General features: G+C 38.4%; 1 pseudogene across 1 annotated transcript; it reads right to left on the bottom strand.

Moving 5' to 3' along the window:
- Positions 1–856: 856 nt before the first annotated feature.
- Positions 857–21,957, bottom strand: LOC143600723 (ABC transporter B family member 3-like; annotated as a pseudogene). The gene is made up of 11 exons (XR_013147526.1): positions 21,587–21,957; positions 21,168–21,468; positions 20,852–21,073; positions 20,551–20,789; positions 19,950–20,475; positions 3,712–3,985; positions 2,850–3,628; positions 2,505–2,771; positions 2,120–2,383; positions 1,756–2,049; positions 857–1,621 (listed from the first exon to the last, which is right to left on the bottom strand). The product of XR_013147526.1 is annotated as an ABC transporter B family member 3-like (transcript).
- Between the last annotated feature and the right edge of the window lie 2,363 nt (positions 21,958–24,320).

Below are 24,320 nucleotides of genomic sequence, written 5' to 3'. Positions count from 1 at the left end.
AAGTCGTTAATTTTTCCACTCAAACACTTGTAGAAATTCAATTACCAAGCCCTATAAACATAAACCAAGCCTAGGTACCTTATCAATGTGGTGGCCCAAATCTACTGCTTGGGTTGCTTGACCCTGGAGCCGTACATGCTTTTTCATAAGATAAATATTTGTATTCATGTTTGTTCATTTAAAAAATTAACATGTTCGTATTCGCTTATGTCTGTTCATTAAAAATCTAAAAACCTACACATCTCAACTGAAAGAACCCAACGTTAAAATATATGATGAACGTAATAAACTAATATATACGTAGTAAATCAAAAACGTTAAAAAATAAAACAAACCATTATAAACTATAAAATAGTAAACCAATTAAAAAGAAAATTTTAAATAAACACCCCCCCCCCCCCCGGGTAACACGAGAGGCTCAAACTAGTATCACGTAAAAAACTCTCCGTTTGGTGGCGGTGGCGGTGTGACAGGATCAGACATGCTACTAGATTGTGATTAAGTGTATCTAGGTATATTATGAGTAGTATTTCACATATGTTGAATATTTTCATGTCGCTAGGCCTACCTATTCATGCAGATGTGTAGATAGTAACTCGAGATAATCGCAGGACTACCATAGGATATTGTTAGTTATTTGGACCTAACCTAATTAGTTGGAGTTTCATGAAATAACACACAATTGCTAGTTTTAATATCAAGGTTGAATATCATGCCCATGCTTGTAATGTTATTGAGTTTTGGTGAATTATCTTTGTGTTCCATTAATTACATGTTCTTTTTGCCAGTCCACTTACACAATGGTGTGACATATGTTGATACTACATACTTAGTATCCAATCTAGCGTTCGTCAGCATGCAAAAGATCATCAACTTGACCTCTATTTTAGTAGAGATATGGTTCAAGCACGAAATCTCACAGCTCAATATGTTCCCATTGCACTCAGGATTGTTGATTATATGACAAAGAGATTATTAATTGCTCAATATGGCACTTTTCTATCAAAGCTACGAGTTATTGTCACCGTATAGGTTGAGGAAACATATTTGAATATATATTAAATTGTTGAGATATTGAGGAGTTTATCTAATGTACACACATCAATAATAATGTCAAGTAGATGAATTACCTTTGTTCACACATTGGACATTATAGCATGTTGGAAGGGAGTAAAAAATATGCACGCACGGTTGTTATCCGCTGATTCAAACCGGAAAAGAAAGGTTTTTGAGTGGAAATTAAAGTGCATTACGAGATATGACGTTAGGAAACACAAGTGGTAGTGTGTAAAGAAACTAAGGAGGCATAGATGCCGTTCTTGATGTTGACGAGTGCCTCATGTTTCCCTTTCTCCGCAATCACTCCATTTTTTATGACCGCAATAATGTCTGCTCCATAGATTGTGGATAGTCTGTGAGTTACCACTATCGTTGTTCTGTGAACCATAACTCGGTCAAGTGCATCTTGCACCACCTTTTCAGATTCCGCATCCAGGGCACTAGTCGCTTCATCTAGTAACAATACCTTTGGAGCCTTTACCATTGCTCTTGCTATTGCCACTCTTTGCTTTTGTCCTCCTGACAACTGGATACCTTTTTCCCCAACATTGGTATCATAACCCTGATGAAACCACGCATAAATTGATTAGATTGCAAATTAATTGTGGAATTTCTACCCATTGCTGTAATGCTCTCTTAGTCCATATACACGTATTAGTCTTTGTGCACATGAAGTAGTAAAGTACTTTAAGATACCTGGTGTAAGGCACTGATGAATTTATGGGCATTTGCCAATTCTGATGCTTCTATGACTTGTTCCTCGGTGGCATTGCCTTCCTTCCCATATGTTATGTTAGCTCTAATAGTATCATTAAACAAGACCGGCTCCTGGCTCACAACACCCATCTGCTGCCTTAGCCACTTCACTTTAAGCTTTCTGATATCAACTCCATCAACCGTAATCTGCCCTGAATCAACGTCGTAGAACCTTTGTAGCAAAGAAACGACAGTTGATTTTCCACTCCCACTTTCTCCAACAAGAGCTACCGTCTTTATATTAAATTGCATTGTTAGCTTTAATATTTATTACAATTTTGTTAGCTTTAAGTTGAAACATTACCTGGCCAGAAGAAATTTCAAATGAGAGGTCCCTAAAGATCTGAATGCCAGGTCTACAAGGGTACCTGAAGTTAATATGACTAAACAAGATATCCCCCCTCATGTTTTCTAAAGTGGCTCCAGACTCGTCGGTATAGTCTATTTTAGATTTCTGGTCAAGAATACCAAAAACTGAGGCAACAGAAGTCTTAGCTTTCCCATAATCTGGAATAAAGGATCCTGATTGCGAAACACTCGTTGCTGCCAAACTCAATCCTAAAAACACCTTAAGAATAGAATAATTTACTATCACTCACCACGAAAGCATTGTAAAATTAAAAAAAAAAAGAAAATAGCAAACGAAAAGATGTTTCGGGTAAAACTGTACACAATAATGAATAAGTTACCTGGAAAACTTTAGGGAATGAAGTTTTGCCTGCTGCAACAAAACGAGCTCCAACATAAAAGCTGATTGCATAAACTACAAACAACAGAAACAAAGATGAGCCAAAAGCAGCACCGCTAACTAATCCTTGTTTGATTCCTGCTTTTTGAGGACCTTCACATTTCTTTTCATATAACTTCATCACCTTATCTTCTGCACAAAAGGAAGCAATTGTTCTAATGCTTCCTACTGCATCACTTGCAACTTCACTTGCTTCCTCGTATTGTCTCTGGAACAACCAAATACATACAACTTTAAATTCAGCATATTTTATTAATCTCTATACAAGAAAAATACAGTGGATAACCTTTGTATCAGCACTGAACCCATTAACAAATCTCATAGTAAAATATCCATTAAGTCCTATAAGCGGTATCAATATTAAAATTATAAAAGCCAACTGCCAATTTCCCATGAATGCAATGATTAAACCAGATAGTGCTGTAGCTGCGTTTTGAACAAGTAGAGAAAGATTATCCCCTACCAAACCTCTCACAGATGCTGCATCCGTTGACAGCTTCGCCCCAATTATACCGCTTGAATTTTGTGTCTTGTCAAACCAACTTATTTCCATCTGAACCACTTTTTCAAAGCATTTTAATCGGATTCTTCTTATCAAGTTACACCCGGCTACACCAAAAAAGTAGGTCCTACATGGTGTTGCTATTAAACTTGCCAAACCAAGTACAAAAAGCATCAATGCCCAGAACTCTGAATCCTTACGAAGCTCATGAGCTGGTTCAAAGAAAGTCTTTATCACAGTTGAAAGGAGATAACCATATGTTGGTAGGATGGCACCATTAACCACAGCAGCTATAGAGCCCAGCATGATCTGTGGGATTTCTGGCCTGTTCAGAGAAGCCAACCGAACAAGTGAGACATTTGTAGCCGTGTAAGAATCTTCTAGTTTACTTCTGTCGCTACTAATAATATAAGAAGGTGATGATTCTTGGCTTAGGATAGAAATGCCCTCAGTAATCTCCACATTCTGATCTCCACCTTGCGGTCTTTCCAAGTTTTTGTCTTGTGATCTTATAAGCTGACAGTATGCGCCATCAGGATCTTGTAATAACTCACAGGGTGAACCTGATTATTGAAACCATGAAAACAACCTAGTGTTAGTTTAGATATTTGATCAGAATTCTTGTCATGGTGAATAAGAAAAACACCTTTCTCTATAATCTTGCCATTGTGAATAACGGCGATTGCATCAGAATTCTTTATGGTAGTCAAGCGATGGGCTACAATTATAGTTGTTCGGTTAAGCATGATTCTATCAAGTGCCTCTTGAACAGCCCTCTCTGATTCTGCATCAAGAGCACTTGTAGCTTCATCAAGTAACAATATCCTTGGGTTTTTCAGTATTGCCCTTGCTATTGCAATTCTCTGCTTCTGTCCTCCAGAAAGATGACTTCCGTGATCACCAACGATCGTATCTAGGCCCTACATGCATTTTTAAGATGACAGATATATAATTAAGTAAATGACAAGCTTTGCTAGAAGATGAACAACAATATCTCGTATTTTAAAACATTGAAATTTTGTTAGCAGGATTTTTTTATAGGGGTTAATTTCTAAAATAGGCATCCTTAACTAACTCCAATTCTAATAGAAGCAAGCCCTATAGCCAATCTCCAAAATAGGCATTCAAAGTCCACTTTTCAAAATTAGTCATGGCCAATCCAATAAAGACACATAAGCTGGTTAGGCACCACTAGGTAACATTCGGGCTGCAACTGAAATCTTTGCAAAGCTGACACAGCAAACCTTTATCTAACACGTGTCGTGAACATACTATGGAGGCTCAAGAGGAATGATTAGGTGCCAACTGTGCTTAGGCTATAGAGTAGTGTAAACCTTGAAGAAATGGCTCTATTGTAGCCTAAGCATTCTCGGAAAAAGTAGAGCCTTCCTTCGTGGTTTAAGCTCCTTAGTAGCCCAAGCAGAGTCGACACCCTCCTAGCCTAATTATGTAGATTCAATCATGAATAATCAACTAGACATCAAGATAATAGAACTTACTTGTAGGAATCGTGATCTTTGATGGATTCCCGTTATAGTACCTTAATCTGATGGAAGATCCTAGACTCTAGAGAGAATAATAATCAAATGGTGTTCTTATGGAGTTTTTATATTCATAACTCTTACGATTAATCCTAATGATCAATAATGAATTAATGATGTTGAGTTATAAAAAACTCTTTATATTCTTTATTTAAGGCATTTAAAGGGAAATCTTAATTCCCTCTATACTAATCAATATTTACAATTACTACCATCAAGTAATTGTTGGGGACTAGTTATGTTATATTGGTAAGGGTTGCTCAAATGATCCGCAAGGCCACACTCATGGGTTATTTCCAACATTGGCTTCTTTGTAGAATGTTCATGATAAGTGTTAGGCCCCGTTTTGTATATTTAGTCTTTTGTATTGATTCAGTTATGTATTTGGGCCGATTGGTCATTTTGTACGTTGTTGGGCCACGGTCCATTGTAAAGAAACCCATTGGGCATTAAATTTGTTTTACTTCTCATGCATGCTTCCCTATAAATAGGAAGCATGCCATGAGAAGTAGGGGGTGGATAATTCAATAGAAAACCTTTTGGCAAAAACTCCATCACTTTTTCTCTTCTTATATCTCTCGGCTCTCTCTCTCTCTCTCTCTCTCTCTCACTAACCTTTCCTTGACTGAAAATAAACACAAGATCCGAGACCTCTTGGTTGCTTAGTGTGATTTTCGCTAGCACTAATTTAGGTTGATCCAAAGACGTTATTAGATCCACCCGAATAGGGACCTACAATTGGTATCAGAGCTTTGGCTCACTAATTGAGGGTTTTTGGATCACAACCTTGGGTTTTGATCTTGAAAAGAAGAAAATAAGTGTTCAAATGTTCTTGACAAGAAAATATCAAAAATACAAAAAGAATTGGCAAAAATTTCATAAAATGTCTTAGAAGTGTTCTTGGTGGAAATTTTAAGTGTTAAAAGTAGTGTTTACGGGTTCCAAGTTTGTTGGATTGATAAGTTAAAATTTTGCTTCGCTCAAGCATTGAACCAAACCTTGTACTTGTACTGACAAAAGTGGGTGGAACAGATCCTAAGGAAGATTTGCTTTCAGAAAGATAAAATTCTTTCGCTTCGCTTAGAATCCTTTCTCTTCGCTTGAAGCTGTTTCGCTTCACCTGAAGCTGTTTTGTGCGAAAAAGTTGACTGTTTTGAAGATTAAGCCTTGTTGAAGGCTTGTAACTACTTAGACAATGGCTAGCACTGATTCAGAACTATTGAAGGGTTATTTGCTGTTGGAAAATCAAGTGGGAACACCTCAAAAACCTCCTAAGTTTATGACCTTAGATGATAACTTTATTGATTTTAAATGGAGGTTCATGAACTTTATCTCATTAACTGAAACTGATTTGATGAGATGTTTTGAAGAGGGTCCTCATGTTCCAGTAACTCGCACTGATGCAGGGGAACAACCTAAGGCACCTGAAAATTATGATCAAGATGATTTGGATAAGTTAGCATAAGACAAGAAAGTGTTTCTGCTGTTGACAGTTTGTCTTTTAAATGAGATCACTGAGACTCTACGTGAACACAGAAGTGCCAAGGGATTAACGGAAGCTCTTGTTGAGATGGTTGAAGGAAATGCTGAAATTAGAGAAAACAAGAAAGCACTATTGAAGGAAGAATTCAACATGTTCAACCATCGTCAAGGTGAAGCTGTGCTAGATTTAGTGAAGAGGTTTGAGAAGCTCATGGAGCTGCAGGTGTTAACATTCCCAACACTGAGGTCAATCACAAGTTGATGAACTCTTTTCCTTACAGTTGGAGTGTAAACACAATAACGATCAATAGAACCACCAATCTGAATAGGATGACAAACAGTGAATTGATATCCACTATCAAATCATTTGAAATGGATGAACAGATGAGAATGAACAATCACATGAATTCTCTGAATCAAGCCGGAGTGAGTACTACATCTTCAAGTGTGCCATCTGCTTTTGTCAGCAAAACCCAACAGAATATGTATCCTGTAACCAATCCAAAGTACTCACCAAGTGTTCCCCCACAATCAACAGCATTCATCTCCACCAGCAACTCCATCCAGTGCAAGTTCGTTTCAAAAGGCAGTTGACAGTGCAGTTGCTCAAGCTCTGAAGGCACATGGAATTTCTGCAACAAAACCTCAAGCAAACAAGCCCTCTAGCTATTGTGAAGCCATTCCCATGCTGAATGATTCAAATATAACACTTGTTAAAGCTTTTCTGTCTTGTCATGAAGAGCTATTGCAAGGGAATCTGTTACCGGCTCAGTTTGAGATAGGTGATTTGAAAGACATCAATCAAAAGGATCTTGAGAAAATGGACATCAAGTACCAGATGGGCATGGCTGTGCAAAGGGCCACCGACTTCATCAAAACCTACGGGAAGGACAGCTTTAATGATTCTAATCGAAAGCGAATTGGTTTCGACAAGAGCAAGCTTTGATGCTACAATTGTGCAGAAATGGGTCACTTTGCCAGGGAATGCACAAATCCTCCCAAACCAGCAAACGATATTCATGTGACAGAAGTAACTGATGAAGAGAATGAGAAAGCTGCTGGAAAGAGGCCTGAGGAACAAAAGCCAAACAACTCAGCTCCAAGAATCGGGAATCGTCCATACAAGGGCAGCTCAAGTTTAAACTCAAGAGCCCTTGTTTCTCAAACAGAGGTCCACACTAGTATGGATTGGGACGAACAGTTTCAAGAGCTGCAGAATCCACTGAATATGGTTGGCATGGTTTTCACTTCAAACAATGAAGCCTCTTCATCTTCTACTGCTGGTTCAAGTACATCACACCTTGATGAGGTAAAACGAAATCTTTGCACGGAAGCTTGTGTTAACAAGGTTACATACTATAGATACTTACAAGACGAAGTTTTGAAAGAAAATGCAAAACTTCGTCAGTTGAACACTGAATATGTAAAAGCTGATAAGATCTACATTGAAAAAATCAAAACTCATCACGATGATGTAGCTAATCTTAGACTTGAAATTTTTCGAGAAAAACATAATGTCATTTATTATAAAGGCATAATTAATGATTTAAAAGAAGAAATTAAGAAATTAAAACTCAAAGTTTCTGATAAGAAAGGAAAGGAAAAACAAGTCGAAATATTTGAGGCATCATCTGAGAAATTAGATGAGCTTATTGGAGCCCAGAGAAGTACTAAAGTTAAAGCGGGGCTGGGGTACGATTACACTGCCGTACCACCACCATTCAATGATAACTACACCAATTTGCCCCACTTTAGCTATAATACTTCTCCTGATGAAGAAATGGCGTACGGGGTTGGTAGGATACCAAACCATGTGACATTTGTTCCCGCAGCATCTCAAACTGTTGCTCCAATCCAATCATTTGATAAATCTAACGTCAATGTGTCTTGTGGAGCAGGTGATATAAACAATGGTGATTGTGGGAAGGTTAATCAAGGTTTTAAGCAAAATGGAGGATTAGTCTTGTGTGGGTCTAACAAAAACTATTAACAACCCTGTCTGTAATAAAGTTTGTGAATCTATGTTAGGATGTTTGATGTCGGGATCAAAAACTGTATTTTGTGAAACCACTAGTGAAGACAGTTGTAATGATGTATGTAATGAAAGTGAATGTTCTTCGTCTGATTCTGAGTGTGAAACAGTTTTTGATGAAACAAAAGAGGCTATAGTTGATGAACAGACAAGTTCTAGTTGCTCGTCAACTGATCGTAATTTTGAGAACTTGAGAAAACAAGAAACTGCTTTTGAAAAGGAAAAACCAAGCACGTCGTGTAAATATGTGCCTTCAAAGAAAACTTCATTTTCACAAAATACTGATTACAGTAATAGTTCTCAATTTTATGATCAATTTGATAGTACCTATTACTACTCTGGTCAGAAACCTAGGCAATCAAATTACTTTGCATCTAATCATTCAAATGTGTTCTCAGATAGAGGTTATCAAAATGTTAACCCTACCACATCACCTCACCCCACATATTTCAGTGATCAACATGTCTATGATTGTAACAAAAGAAAATGTTGTTTTGTGTGTGGAAATCCGTCTCATCTTGCAAGACATTGCAAGAACTGGCATAAGCAACAAAGAGACGCTAAATGTAAGTTTGGTCAGACATTTGCTGAGTTAAATGTTCAATCTAAGAAAATGTCTTATCAAACTTATACCTCAGCTAGTAAGACAGATTCAAAAATTAAAAGAACCAACAAACCCAAGAGAAAGGAAGCGGTTAGCCAAGGGTCAGAAGCTGAAAACCCTAAAATCCCCTCTAAACCGTTTACCAAAGCAAACAAAGAAGATTTGATAGTTAAGCCCAAACCAAAACGAAGGCAATCAAGAAAACCTTTTCAGAACCGAGGAAATCTTAACACAAGTTCCTCGAGTGATTGCACTTCAGATTCAGATTCTCCAAAAGATTATATTTTTAAGAACATAAAATAAAATTGGGTGATTTTTTGTTTGCTTTTCCCGAGACAAGTTCGTCTCGGGGCCCTTCTACTAACTAGCTGCTCATGTATGTAGGGTCAGCCTGGAAGGCCTATCAACAGCATTTGGTACTTGGACAGTGGTTGTACCCGACATATGACGGGAGATGAGTCCCTGTTGTTTGACATTAAACCATTCGATGGCTGACATGTTTCCTTTGCTGGTGACGTAGGAGGAGAAATCACGAAACAAGGCAAGGTCTCAAATGGCACATTAACCTTCGACGAAGTCAATCTTGTGGAACAGCTCAACCACAACCTGTTAAGCGTCTCTCAGATCTGTGATAAGAAATTTTCAACTATTTTTAACTCTTTTCACTGAAAATGAATGTCTTATTCTTAAACCAGGCTTTAGAGTCCCTGAAGAGTGGATTATGTTGCGTACTCCAAGGCACAGTGACGCTTACATTCTGGACATGAGACGCAATTATTCCATGCGGTCTGCTTCCTGCTTAATGTCCAAGGCCTCGGAGAACGACTCATCCTTATGGCATCGTCTTCTAGGGCATGTCAACTTTAAGAACTTGAATAAGTTGGTTAAAGGTGACCATGTGAGGGGCTTGCCAGTAAAATCTTTTCATTGTGTTGAAAAATGTTTATCTTGCTCTAAATGCAAACAGCACAAACTCCCTCATCGTCCTAAGACTGTCAATTCCATAAATTCCACTCTTCAACCGTTGCATATGGATCTTTTTGGTCCCGTTCAACCAATGGCAATAGGTCGAAAAGCCTATTGTCTGGTTATTACTGATGATTACTCGCGTTTCAGTTGGACTTTTCTACTAGGACACAAGGATGAGACATCTCAGTTTCTTATCAGATTTATCGTGTTGGTTGAGAATCAGACGGAGAAACGAGTCAAGTGCATTAGAAGTGACAATGGAACAGAATTCTGCAACAAAGTAATCAACGAATTCTGTCACATCGAGGGGATTCTACGTCAATTCAGTGCACCCTACACTCCTGAAAAAAATGGGGTGGCTGAACGACGAAATCGAACACTGGTTGAAGCCGCAAGAACCATGCTGTCATACTCCAAACTCCCTTTATTCTTCTGGGGGGAAGCCATTAACACTGCTTGCTACACTCAGAAGCGTGTGTTGCTGAACAAAAGACTGAATAAGACACCTTATGAAGTCTTTTATGGAAACAAGCCAAGGGTTAATTTCTTCAAGACATTCGGATGTCCTTGCACAGTGCTTTAGTCAAATGTTGCTACAACTTCAAAGTTTGCTGATCCTTGCACAGTGCTTTAGTCAAATGTTGCTACAACTTCAAAGTTTGCTGAAAAGGCAGATGAGTGCTATTTTGTTGGTTATTCCACTGACAAAAGTTCTTATCGTGTCTTCAACAAGAAATCCCGAGTGATTTTGGAATCCTTCAACATTGATTGGCAAGAACTAAACCCTACCGATGCACACAATGGTCCTGATTAGATGTTTGATTATGAAGGCTTGTTCAGGAAGTTTCGAGGAATGTATGTACCACCTTCTGCACCAGTGATGTCTCCTATTGTTTCTGCACCAACTCCAACAAATGTTGATCAGTCAATCTTGATGCACGCCGTTGTGAAAGGTCTGACAGATATTCAGATTGCTGCACCTGCACCCGCACTTAATGTTCCACACGTGGCAAATCAACCAGTTCCGGCAGTCAATGTGCAAACATCAGCAGACTCTACTGAAATACCCGCTGTCGAAGACACAGATGATTCAGACACCGACTCATTTATGTCAGCTGACAATGTGGAAAACAATCAGACCAATCAAGCGGTGGATCAGCAAACCCACCAAACGGAAACTTCCCAAGCTGATGATCCGAGTATAGTTGAATCAGTTCCTACACCTTTCTCTGAAGATGACATCCATGGATCTGCTGAGGAAGCTATTCAAGAGAATGTGTAGAATGACACCGTTCCTATTGGAACTTCTCGCAGCACTGACTCATCGTCGGTTCTTGCAATCGTCGTACCTTTCTACGACAACCTATGGGAAGGCGCCATCGCTCAGGAACATTTGGTTGATCAAGAAGAAGATGCAAACGATCCCCAACCAAATGCTGCTGTCGATATGACCGCAGTCTTTCATCCCATAGAGAGCTTGACCATTGAGCTTGAGGCAACACCAGTCGAGAGTGTCGAACAAATTCCACAGTTACCAATCCATCACCGACATCCAATTGAGAACATCATTGGAGATCCGACCGCTGGCATCCAAACACGCAGCACCTCTGGTAACATTAACAGATGTCTTTTTGCTTGTTTTATTTCACAGGTAGAGCCCAAGGACTACAAAGTTGCATTGAAAGAGAACTCTTGGGTAGAAGCAATGCAGGAAGAGCTGTTACAGTTCAAGAAGCTAAACGTTTGGAGGCTAGTGAAGAAACCATATCACAAGAAGCCAATCGGAACAAAATGGGTGTTCCGTAACAAGAAAGATGACAAGGGGTGATTATAAGAAATAAAGCCCAGTTAGTTGTGCAAGGTTTTTGGCAACAAGAAGGACTTGAATATGATGAAGTTTATGCACCGGTGGCCAGATTGGAAGCAATTCGTATCTTTTTGGCCTATGCCTTTTACATGAATTTCAAAGTATATCAGATGGATGTGAAGACTGCTTTCTTGTATGGGAAAGTAAAAGAAGAAATTTATGTTAGCCAACCACCAGGTTTTGAAGACCCAAATTATCCTGACCACATTTACCGTCTTGAGAAAACACTTTATGGTCTTCACCAAGCTCCTCGTGCTTGGTATGCCACACTGGCTGATCATTTAGTAAAGAACGGTTACAAGAGAAGCATTGTTGATCAAACTCTCTTTGTCAAGAAAGTGAAGGATGATTTAATTCTCGTTCAAGTATATGTTGACGACATTATCTTCGGGTCCACGAATGAGACTCTGTGCAAGGAGTTTTCTGAGATCATGTAGAAGCGATTTGAAATGAGTTCCTTAGAGGAGATGACTTTCTTCCTGGGCTTACAAGTTGAGCAAAAGAAGGACGGGACTTTAATTCATCAAGAAAAGTACGTTCATGACATTGTTCAGAAATTTGGATTCAAGGACTCAACAGATTTCATGACACCAATAGCTACGCGTCCTGTTCTCCCTCCTGATCCATCAGGAAAACCAGTCGATCAACACCTTTATATGTCAATGATTGGTTCCTTGATGTATCTCACTGCAAGCAGACCGGACATCATGTTCCCTATTTGTCAGTGTGCCAGATATCAATCTGACCCAAGAGAATCTCACATGACTGCTGTCAAGCGTATCTTCAGATACATAAAAGGGAGACCGCGTTTGGGTCTTTGGTATCCAAAAGATTCTCCCTTGGAATTTCATGCCTACACTGACAATGATTATGGGGGTTGCAACTTGGACAGAAAATCCACATCTGGTGGGTGTCAATTCCTAGGAGATCGGTTGATCTCATGGCAGTGCAAGAAACAAGTTACTGTGTCTGCATCCACAGCCGAAGCCGAGTACATCGCCGCATCCAGCTGCTGCTCTCAAGTGATATGGATCCAGCATCAGCTGCTGGATTACGGTTTGAATTTCTATGGATCAACGATCAAATGTGATAATGAGGCGGCCGTTGCTATTGTCAAAAACCCGGTCCAGCACTCAAAGACTAAGCACACTGACATCCGGATACATTTTATTCGTGATTGTTATGATCGCAAGCTTGTCGACATAAAACGGGTCCATACTGATTTTAACTTTGCAGATCTCTTTACAAAAGCTTTCAGTCATGCCCGATTTTTGTTTCTCGTTGAGTCATTGGGCATGATTTCCTTTCAGTAAATTTTATCGTCTATCTTTTAATTTAAAACTGTAAATATTTTTCAAATATGTCACACTTTTAGAGGGAGAAAATGAGCTAACTTTAACTCACCATAAAGATTTTAAATTTACTTTCAGTAAAACAAAAATTGAGTCACTTGACTTAACAAAAAGATTTTATTTTAATATATAATATTGATTTCATCTTTACTACTATTAAAGTAAATTCTAAGAAAATTCAAAAAGAATTATCCCGTTTAGAGGGAGCTCCTGCTTAGAGGGAGTCGGATAATTAAACTTTTCAAATTTTGAGAAATTGATCCGACCAGTGGAAAGTGATAGTACATTGGTTTGTAATGATTTTAGCGCGTTAAAAGAATAGAACATAAGGCTACAAGGTCATACACTGATGTTTAGGTAGGCTTGACAAACAAGTAAGTGTCAGGTGATATAAACTTAAATTCTTGCCGGTACTAGTGGATATACAATTATGAAGCAGTTGCATGACTCCACAAAGTCATATTCATGAAGGCAAAAATGTAACTATACATGTCATACCCAAGCCTCTCTTTACCTGATCATAGTCGTCTTATGAAAGTCAGTGTCAATTTTAATTTTCATTGAGTCAAGTAAAAAGTCAAGAAAAGCAAGAAAAAAAAACAAAAGAGTCAAAAACACAAAAGAAAAGAAGTCAGAAAAAGAGTCAGTCCTAGGAATTTTAACTTCTGATTTATTTCTTCATTTATTTTCGACTCAAGCCTTAGACTTTCTACGTTTATAGTCATACAAGATCTGATTGTTAAGGCCCTGAGTCTTCTGCTTTGTTTTATTTTCTTGCTTTGTTTCATAATATGGTATTATCCGACCTGATTGTTATGGCCTGAACTTCTACCTTATTTTAATCTTTCTAGATCGAGTCAAGTGTGCAAAGCACAAAGTGTCATGTGTACAGTGTACAATAAGTCAAGTTTGTTAATAAGTGTACTGTGATCAACTAAGAAAGGTCTAAGTCAAGTTGAGGTGATATGTTAACAAAGTAGGCCTGAGATATGATGGAATCAGTAACATGTATGATTAAGTGGGGACCACATAAGCACCGTGCCTAATTGTACTTTAAATGTATCACTTCTGGCATCAAAACACTTGTCAAGTTAAAAAGGAGGACAATATCTATAGTCAATGGTGAACTTGTGTCACAATAATTTCAAAATGGAAACGCGATCTAGGGCTTTGCAAATCAATATGATTTCATATCGTGATCATTCTTTGAAAATTAACCAAAGAAAATTCTATGTAAATTAATTTACTTTTACTAATTTTAACTTTAAAATGCTTTAAATTTTTAAGTATCTGCATAGTTTAATTTTTAATTTTATTTTAATTTTTATTTATTTTATTTTATCTTATCTTTAATTTTAATTCTATTTTTAATTTTATTTTAGTATCTTCTTTTATTATATTTTGTTTTGACAAAAGAGATCGAACGTGCAAATGTTAACAGTTAAGGACCGACAAAAGAAAAACCTTATAAATAATCATGTGCTCGGATTCGGTGGGTAAATGTTTTTCGGGTTTGAAAATGCAAATATTTCTAAAAACCGAGGACTGAGAGTGTATTTTCGGTGAATACTCATGATGTTTTGACCTTATCGCGAGATAGGCTGACCCTATATATAAGGGAAATCTAAAATATCTTTCACTATTCACCAAACACTTTTGAGATTTACTCTCTTCTCTCTCAATCTTCAAACTCTCATACCCAGATCTTCTTCATTTTTCAAAGAATCCGGCCCTTATAATCACAAATCATGCCGTTGAATCCAGAATATCCACCTTCGGTGCAACATCAAAACACCACAAATCATTTCATCTTCATGTTTCTGGGTTCTCGTGGATCGAGACGACGGTTCAGATGAGCCGTCGGCTTGATTCATGACTGATCTTCGTATGAAATTGATTCATATGTTATGAACAATTTGTTGTTGGACTTATTGATTTTGAATATCATCATTAATTATTAGAATTAGGGTTGTTTGTATAAAGTTTGTAGATTTAAGTTTTTTTGTTTTGTTTATTTGAATGTTCTAAGGACAACTTGATCTAGTAAACAGAGGAGATTCAAGTTCAAACTTTCCAGAAACCTAATTCGCATATAGGCGACCTTGTGTAAAGAAAGGGAAGGATCAAAATGGACTAAGTATAGGCCTTCGCATGAAAGGGTTTTTTGCTTCGCTTTAACTCATGCGAAGCGAAACACCTTTCTGTTTCGCTTCGCTTGACCCCATGCGAAGCGAAACCCCTTTTTCGCTTCGCTTGACCCCATGCGAAGCAAAACACCTTTCTGTTTTGCTTCGCTTGACCCCATGCGAAGCGAAACACCTTTCTGTTTCGCTTCGCTTGACCCCATGCGAAGCGAAACAATGTCTCATGCGAAAAACTCATACTTAGCAAATTTTTCAGAGTCTCAAACATAGTGCCACTGATCTGTTTTTACTCAAATAAACTGTTTGGTCCATTGGACTGTTTTGAACCTGATCTTTGCACAGTATGATCTAATTAACTTATAAATTAACTTGTTAACTCATTTAATCTAAATTGTACAGTATAAAATCTAATCTATCTAACATGTAAATACTTAATGTCTACGTACATATCTTGTTGGTTTTGTTTTGTCTTAATGATGATTCTCATGATCTTTTGATTTTCAATTTCAGGGTCATAACAACTTCTGTGCTCTCGAGTTGCCTAAGGCAAAGGCTGATAAGGTGTTCACTCCTATGGTCAAGGGGCTCAGGCAATCACCCCTTGCCTATGCCATCACTGCAAATCCAGCCATTTACTACAAGTGGGTCTTAGATTATTAGGCATTCGCCAGGGTTGCTGATGATTCTCTATCATTTACAACAACCGTTGCCAGACAGGAATTAACTATCACCGAAGATGACATTAGAAGGGTGTTAAAGATTGATGACCAGCCCGATTACAAGTATGAGAGAGGAAACAAAAAGAAGCTAGAAGGTTTCGTTGCTCAGATGGGATACGACACGGAATGGAAGAGCTTAGAGAAGAGTCATCTGTCACCATACTGGAGATTTCTCTTCCACATCATCACTCATTGTTTCACAGACATTCGAGGTGGTTTTGACAGCATGAGTACGGACTGGGTTCGTATTATGTCCGCATTGACCAACAAGGAGAAGTTCAATTACTCAAGACGGATATTTTTGTGCATGCTCGCGAACATCAAGAGCGAAGCTACATGGTTGATGTACCCGAGATTCGTGTAGATGTTGTTAGATGATCTGATTCCAGATATTCAAAGGCTGGGATTCAAGAAGGCAAAGGACAAGAAGTCACACCCCGAGCCATTTCATGTGCACAAGATCAAGGTATCTGTTTTTGGTGTGTTGTTGAGCACCAAGGGCAGAGGTCATCAGTATACGGGACAATGACCTGGGCCCAAGTTTGGTTTGTTTGAAAAGACAGAGCCTGCTGGGGATGAGGCGTCTGGTGAAGGTGAAGGTGATGAAGAACCCGTAGCTGAAGGTGGTCAAGATTCATCTGATGAGCCGGCCGAGGATCGAACAAAGGCCAAGCATGATTTGAAGAGAAAGGCGGCTGAAAAAGGAAAATTGATAGAACTTGAGGAGGAGGAAGAAGACCAGCCGCCCCTGAAGTGTTTGAGGAGACTTGGAGACTCCCAGAAGTCAACCAAGTCTCATGTCAAGTCTCCCTCACAAGACAAGCCCTCAGACCAACCAAAAATAATCAAAGAAGCCCTGGCCCAAGCCCTCAAAACCCTAGATGTAACTAAAATAAAAATCCCTGCCCACAAACCAACCAAAACCAGAAAGAAAACCAAAGCTAAGAAAATCAAGACCCTACTTCATGACTCACCTGAATCCTCACCTGAACCCTCACCAATAGACCAACCAATTTCAACATTCCTACCCTAAATACCTTCCTTACCACACTCACCACCACAACAACAAACAACCAACTCAAGCCTCAACACCACCTGCAAAACCAACCTCATCCATATTCACTTTATCAGTCTTTAGCTCCCCAATACAAACAACAAGCCTATGGAGCAAAACCATTCTTACTTCCCCAACCCAATCTGTCACACCATCTGCAATAAGACCAACACCACCCACCACTATAACTCCACCAATCCTTACTCAAGCCATCACCTTACCATTGCCAACAACCTCACCACCCATAGCAACCACCACCCCACCATCCACCATTATCTCACCCAAACCCATCTCCCGAGGGATGTCATCGACACCTCCAGTGTACGTTGATCCTATCCTCGATAGGATCGTTGCACTGGAGGAATCAAACGCCAAACGGGCGGAACGAGAGATTGCACTCCTCAAGCTCATCAAAGATATGAAGCAAAAGGCTCTTGAGGATGAAAAGGAAAAGGCGGATCTGAGGGAAAGGATCCGGGTGTTGGAAGAACAGAAGGCAGCAAGCGATGAAATTCCTGAAAATCAACGGTTATTGACCAACACCTTCCACACCCGAATCCAGAATCTACAAACGTTGATGAATCATGAGGCCTCTGAGAACGCTAATCTGAGAGCCGATCACACTAGACTTGGAGATAGACTGGCTACACTTGAAAGAGACTTACCAAGTGCTAGTGCTCTCAGATCAAGCGTAAACAAGAAGATTAAAGATGCTACGAGAAGGTGGGACGTTGAAAAGGAAGTTACGAACTCAAGAGTTGCTGATTTGGAAAATCAACTTGCTTCCTCCACCTCTCTCGATACGCTCAGAGCAGACATGGAGGCCATTAAAGAAAGAATCAAGGAACAAGACCGTCTGAATGAGCTACAGCTCAAGACTAATGAAGAGATGGTGAGCAAGTACCAGGTGGCCTCAGACCTCATGGGCATTCAAGAAGACGAATTTCATGGTCTGGAGGATAGGCTTGACGCTGTGTTTAGAACTTGGAGAAAGTCTGGTGAGACTTCTCAAGTTGGTGGTTCGCAACCTGCCCCATGTCCTTCTATGACCATGCGAGGCGTACAGGCTGTGGTGTCTGAAGGAGAGGCGACTGTTGGTCGGTTAGTACAACAGGGCAGCCAATCTAGCGGTGTTGGTGGTGGTTATGATGGTGATGAAGAAGATGATGAAAACGATGACGATGATGAAGTTCATGATAGCTTTGATGATGATGATGATGATGATGATGATGATGATGATGATGATGGTGATGGTGACAACGGTGGTGGTGGAGATGGAGGGGCCGGGGCGGCAGGAGGTGGAGGTGGAGATAACACTCAATCACCTCCACACTCTCAACACGATGCTCAAGACCCTGCTAACCCCGGTCAGCCAGCAAAGTCAGAGAGGATGACTCACTACTCGATAGCTTGTATAAAGATATCATCTCTCTGACTGAAAATACAAGTGTGATCGTTGATTTTATTAATGCAGGTATGAGCTTTGAGGAGTTCATCGAAGAAACGGGAATGGAGAAGGTAACAAATGAACAAGACGATGACATTAACTACTCGCCAAATCCGGATACTCCTCCCGCTCAAGCTTCAGAGGCTCCTGCAACCGATCCTGTCATTGTTCGCCCGCCAAAGAAGAAGTGAAAGACGCACATTGTCTCAAATTGTGCGTCTGCCCGCGTGCTCAACTATCCGTATCATGACGACTCGCTGATTGTATACGCAAGGTACGATCAGCGGAATAGCGTTTGGGCCATCAGACGTTACAGCGGGGACCTCATCTATCTTAGTCATCACGAGCTGAAGACTCTACATGAGCTTGATCTGAACTATCTACAGAAAGCTCTTGGTCATGGTGCTACTGGAAGTACGCTGGAAAGTTGGGTCCCGACTTATCTACAGCGTCAATCGAGAGTCAACTACAAGTACTTCAAGCCGAATAAGGGTCGAAAGTACAAGAACCCAAAAGAGATAAACCCGGCTACCGGAGAGCCTCGCACTATGTGGAGATACAAGGCGCCAAAAGAATGTCACGAGATTTATCATGGCGAGCCCTATCTTCCCAACACTCTCCGAGACTTCATCGATTGGGAGTTTGACAATACAACCGGCTAGGCCGTCATTCACTGCCGTGATATGCACGAGATCAGAGTGTTTGACGAGTATGAGCTTATGGTACTACACATTGAAGATGTGAGGAAGCTCTACAACAAGCCGCTGGGAACTGTCGAGGATTTGGGACGTCAGAATACCGACCGGATAGTGGAAGCCTTCAACAAGTTCGTGCGTAGACTTGTTGAACTTCCACTAACCGAGGACGAGTGCCTGATATACGACACCGACGGGTTTCAATACTAAAGACTAGAGGGAGATTGTTAGGCCACGTTTGTATATTTAGTCTTTTGTATTGATTCAGTTATGTATTTGGGCCGATTGGTCATTTTGTACGTTGTTGGGCCACGGTCCATTGTAAAGAAGCCCATTGGGCATTAAATTTGTTTTACTTCTCATGCATGCTTCCCTATAAATAGGAAGCATGCCATGAGAAGTAGGGGGTGGATAATTCAATAGAAAACCTTTTGGCAAAAACTCAATCACTTTTTCTCTTCTTATATCTCTCGGCTCTCTCTCTCTCTCTCTCTCTCTCACTAACCTTTCCTTGACTGAAAATAAACACAAGATCCGATACCTCTTGGTTACTTAGTGTGATTTCCGCTAGCACTAAGTTAGGTTGATCCAAAGACGTTGTTAGATCCACCCGAATAGAGACCTACAATAAGTGCCACATAATGGTTTTATCACATCAGATTTTTAGTGTTGCCCCAGATGGTGTCTAACCAGCTTATGCATTTTTATATGTATTGGCCCAATTCATTCCATGACCAATATGAAAAGGTGAGCTTTTCTTGCCTATTTTGGATATTTTATGGTCAACATGCCTTAATTTTTCCTTTCTATTGTGTAGGCATAGGTGGTTTTCTATAGTGCAAGCATAGGTGGTTACTCGGTTACTTAACATACAAACAGAAACAAAGTTGGTTACGCTGTAATGAATATAGTTGTACGTACTATAAGTGGAACATCAAGATTTAAATTTAGCATATGCAAATGAGTATGAAATCAAACCTGGGGGAATTTGTCAATAAATGTGGCAGCATTGGCAAGCTCAGCAACGGATTTGATCTCGTCAAGTGTTGCACCATCCTTCCCATAAGCGATATTATCTTTAATAGTTGAATTGAACAAAACAGGTTCTTGGCTGACAAGACCTATCTTGCCTCTGAGCCACTTCAGTTGGTAGTCTTTGACATTGATGGCGTCGATTAAAACCTCACCAGTTTGGGGGTCGTAAAACCTCTCTATAAGGCTAATTACAGTTGATTTCCCGCTCCCGCTCTCTCCTACTAGAGCCATGGTTGTACCGCTTGGTATAACAAGAGAAAGCCGGTTAAAGATCTTCTCCTCTGGTCTAGCTGGATAGCTAAAACTAACTTCCCTTAGTTCAGTATCACCACGAATGTCATCGAGTGTCATACCTCTCGTGTCATATGGGTCTATTTCCGACTTCCTATTTATTACCTTGAATAGTTTAAAAGCTGCAACTCTTCCAGAGGCAAAAGCACTCAAGCATGGTGAAGCCTGTCCTAAGGAGCTGATGATCATGGCAAGTATTTCAGTTATACAACATACATACACACACACACACACACATGCAGCTATAACTTACAGAGAGCTTATCATGACAGCCAACATTACATTTATGACCTGTCCTCCAGTATATCCTTTTTCAATAATCAATTTGCCACCATACCATATGGTCAATGAGTAGCAACAGAACAAACAAAACATAAATATGCCACCACCAAGTCCGGAGACAAGACCCTCTTGGACCCCCGCCCTGTAAGCTTTTTCAAGAGACTTTTCGTACTTGGCAATAGCTTGTTTCTCCCCTGTGAACGATGCAACCTGTATAAATCATGAGTCGTTATGAAGAGCGACTGATTAATAGTTGATTAATTCTCACTTACGGTTCTAATGGAGCTAACTGTCTGTTCAACTACAGCTGCTCCAACAGAATAAGCCATATGTCCCCTAGACATTAGCTTTGCTATGAGGACAGTCATGAAGGCTGCGGAGATCACAAGAGGAGGAATTGCAGATAATAACACAAGGGAAAGAAGCCACCCTTGTGAAAAAGCAATAACGAATCCTCCGAGGAATGTCGAAATCAGTTGTATGAATTTTCCAACCTGTTTGATCAGGATATTAATTTATACAACTTTCTAAACTCTGAAATAAAATGCTAGTAAATTATGCGGATATTTAACTTATGCCACTATGTACCTTCTCTCCCATTGCATCTTGAATAATGACAGTGTCACCAGACATACGCTCAACAATTTCTCCGCTCTTGCTCTCCAGATCAAAATATCCTACTTCTTGACTCAATAGCGCTCTCAAGTATATACTTCTGATTCGTGCAGCCTGCCTCTCCCCGCTCACCGTCCAGCAAACCACATCTACAATATAGTTACAGATTTGTTTACACAACCAAGCAAGTGTATGGTGGGACAAGAATAACAAACTTACTGAAAAATGCAGCCACACCAGTCCCCAGAGCCAAGTAAACATATTTAAGTGATACCTAATTATATAAACAAAAGAATAAGAAAATAAAAACACAAAATGTTGTAGCTTTTGCTTCATAAAAAGTAATGAAACAATGAATACAAGTACTCAAAAGTTATTCAGGCTTTTAAAACCTTGGAGACTTGATGAACAATATCCTTGTCATCTTGATTCCCTCCAAATGTGTCAATGAGCTCCCCGAATATCAGTGTCTGAAGAGGCATGGCGATCCCGTTTCCAATGGCAGTTATTGTTCCAATGATCATAAGCACACAGTCAGTGGAATCCGCAAAAGTAAAAAGCTTGTGGTATGGGGCTATATTTTCACTATCTGCTTCATTATTTTTATTTCTTGTCTCCGGGACTGGTACAGACGACATCCTTTTTTCTGGTTTCATGTCTGGACTCCCTTCATTCATTATTCAATCAGCCACTATCCAAGTGCTTTAAATATCACTTACAAGTGAGAGAATAATAATGGCTGAATTAAAAAACTTGTTCTTAAAAATTTGAGTTGAAAATGTATAAATTACTAACTCAAAGGTGATCAATAATATCAGGTCTGAATGTGGACATATAATATATATGTCATTTACGTGTGAAAGATTAGATGTAAAGCTACAAATTATTTAATTAATCATGATATACTTTACCAAATTCACCGTTCCAGCTCTTTTGCACAACCATAAAAAATCTTCAGGTGTTGAAAGCAAGTCATGAGATATAAAGATTGTTACAAGATATTACTAGCATTTGCATGGAGTAATCTGAGAGTCATGATAAAAACCACGTTTATTTCAGCCCTTCTTCCCAGAAACATGGCCGTCTCTGAGATTTCGAGTGCCTGCAAGATGAGTACTAAAAATGTCCCTTATATAAAAAAAATTAATCCCAAAAAAGATTGACGATAGTTATAGTAGTACTTCATTACTAGCTAGGCCTAGACTTTATTAGATTCTTTAATGTTTAATAGACTTGTTCAAAAAAAAAAAAAAACTAGGTGCTTATCGGTTTCTTTTCAGCCATTTTTAACCCAACTCACCACTTAAGGTTAAAAAAACTTTACATTTATATATTTTTTTAAAAATATTCCGGGCCCATACCAAGACCATCCCTAGACGTTGGTTGAACCTTGTAAACGTGACAACCATACCACGAGATTAATAAGGTGGTCTCCTAATATCCCTCTTACGTTAATTAACGGACACAATTCCATCTATACTAAATATTGTAACTATTAGCAAAATAAAAAATAGTAACCATAGGTTTTAGTTTGAATCTTCAAATGTCATAAACTGTCTTAACTGGTCACGTCTCAACATCCAAGGAACAAACATGTACCAATGAAACAAACTTATCACTCATCAACTATAAACTTTATATTTGTTTGGTCCCATGCTTTCGGTTGGTAAGAAAAACAAAAAAAATAATAGGTATGCTTCCTAATATTTTTTATTGTTTTGTTTATTATATAGAAGTGAGTGTCAAATAAACTGTATGTGGTAAGACTTCGTTCTCAGCTGACTCGTTCGATATTAAGTAATGCATCCATGTATACTCTTTTTTTATATTTGTATGATTTGGATGTGTTAAAAAAATCTTTATAAACTACCTATCCCTTTGGTCCCCAAAACATTTACAATAAATATATATAATAATTATTTTGGTATTTTACAATAAGTATGTAATAATGATTTGACATACTACCTATGTTAGTCCTTAAGATCATTTTAATAAGCCTGTTATTATTGTGATTTAGAATAAGTAAACAAAATTAGTCATTGTCTAAAGTATTTTCTTGTTAATGGAATTTTTTACCAAACTAGTATTGATGGAAAAAGTATTTATCATTTTGGTGTTCCATGAAAACTATTTACCAAACTAGTGTTTTCCTTTATTTTCTATTCACCTTTTATTATTAAATCATCATATTAAAGTTTCTTTTTTATTATTTTTATATTAGTTAACCTTTTTTTATATTTTATCAACAAAACTTTTCTTATCTTTTTTTTTTATCTCGTTGATATTCTTTTTATTTATTTCTTTTTTAATTGTTTTCAAATGTATTTATTTTTTGCTTTTATTTAAATATACTCATTTACGAATTTTATTTTTTAGGTTTAGTTTTGAAACTTTGATGAGTATATTTAAATAAAAGCAAAAAATAAATACATTTGAAAACAATTAAAAAAGAAATAAATAAAAAGAATAGCAACGAGATAAAAAAAAAGATAAGAAAAGTTTTGTTGATAAAATATAAAAAAAGGTTAACTAATATAAAAATAATAAAAAAGAAACTCTAATATGATGATTTAATAATAAAAGGTTAATAGAAAATGAAGGAAAACACTAGTTTGGTAAATAGTTTTCATGGAACACAAAAATGGTAAATACTTTTTCCACCAACACTAGTTTGGTAAAAAATTCCTTGTTAATGTTAGCATCAGCCAACTTCCCGAACAAAATAAGTACAGAAAAAATCATTATTTTAACTTTCTCTCATTTTCCCAAAAGATCTCTCATTTTCCCAAAAGACGGATGGATTCGAAGTAGGATAAATATATAAAATAAAGCTATTAATTTTAAATAAATGATACATACTAGACAAAAGATTCAAAATTGGACACACAAGAAAACCCATCTTTGTGACTGGTTTTATAGTGATAACAAGTACTAGATAACGTAAGTACAACATAACCTGTTGGATTTTTGTTGATTCCTCATGTATATCTTTCGAATCATGTATGGAACTAATTTTCAAATTAAAGTATTTTGCGTCAAAAGAAATATAAAATCCGACCAAAGAGCGAGAAGTTCTCTTCTATGAGTTACAAAGTATGAGTTCGACATTAAATCAGGCCAAATGAT

The sequence above is a fragment of the Bidens hawaiensis genome, unplaced genomic scaffold, assembly GCF_021521415.1.
Source record: "Bidens hawaiensis isolate Kalapana, Puna unplaced genomic scaffold, B.hawaiensis_p1.1 tig00054833_1, whole genome shotgun sequence".
NCBI lineage: Eukaryota > Viridiplantae > Streptophyta > Magnoliopsida > Asterales > Asteraceae > Bidens > Bidens hawaiensis.
Note: the sequence above shows the minus strand (reverse complement) of the source record. Positions and strands in the feature narration are given on the sequence as shown.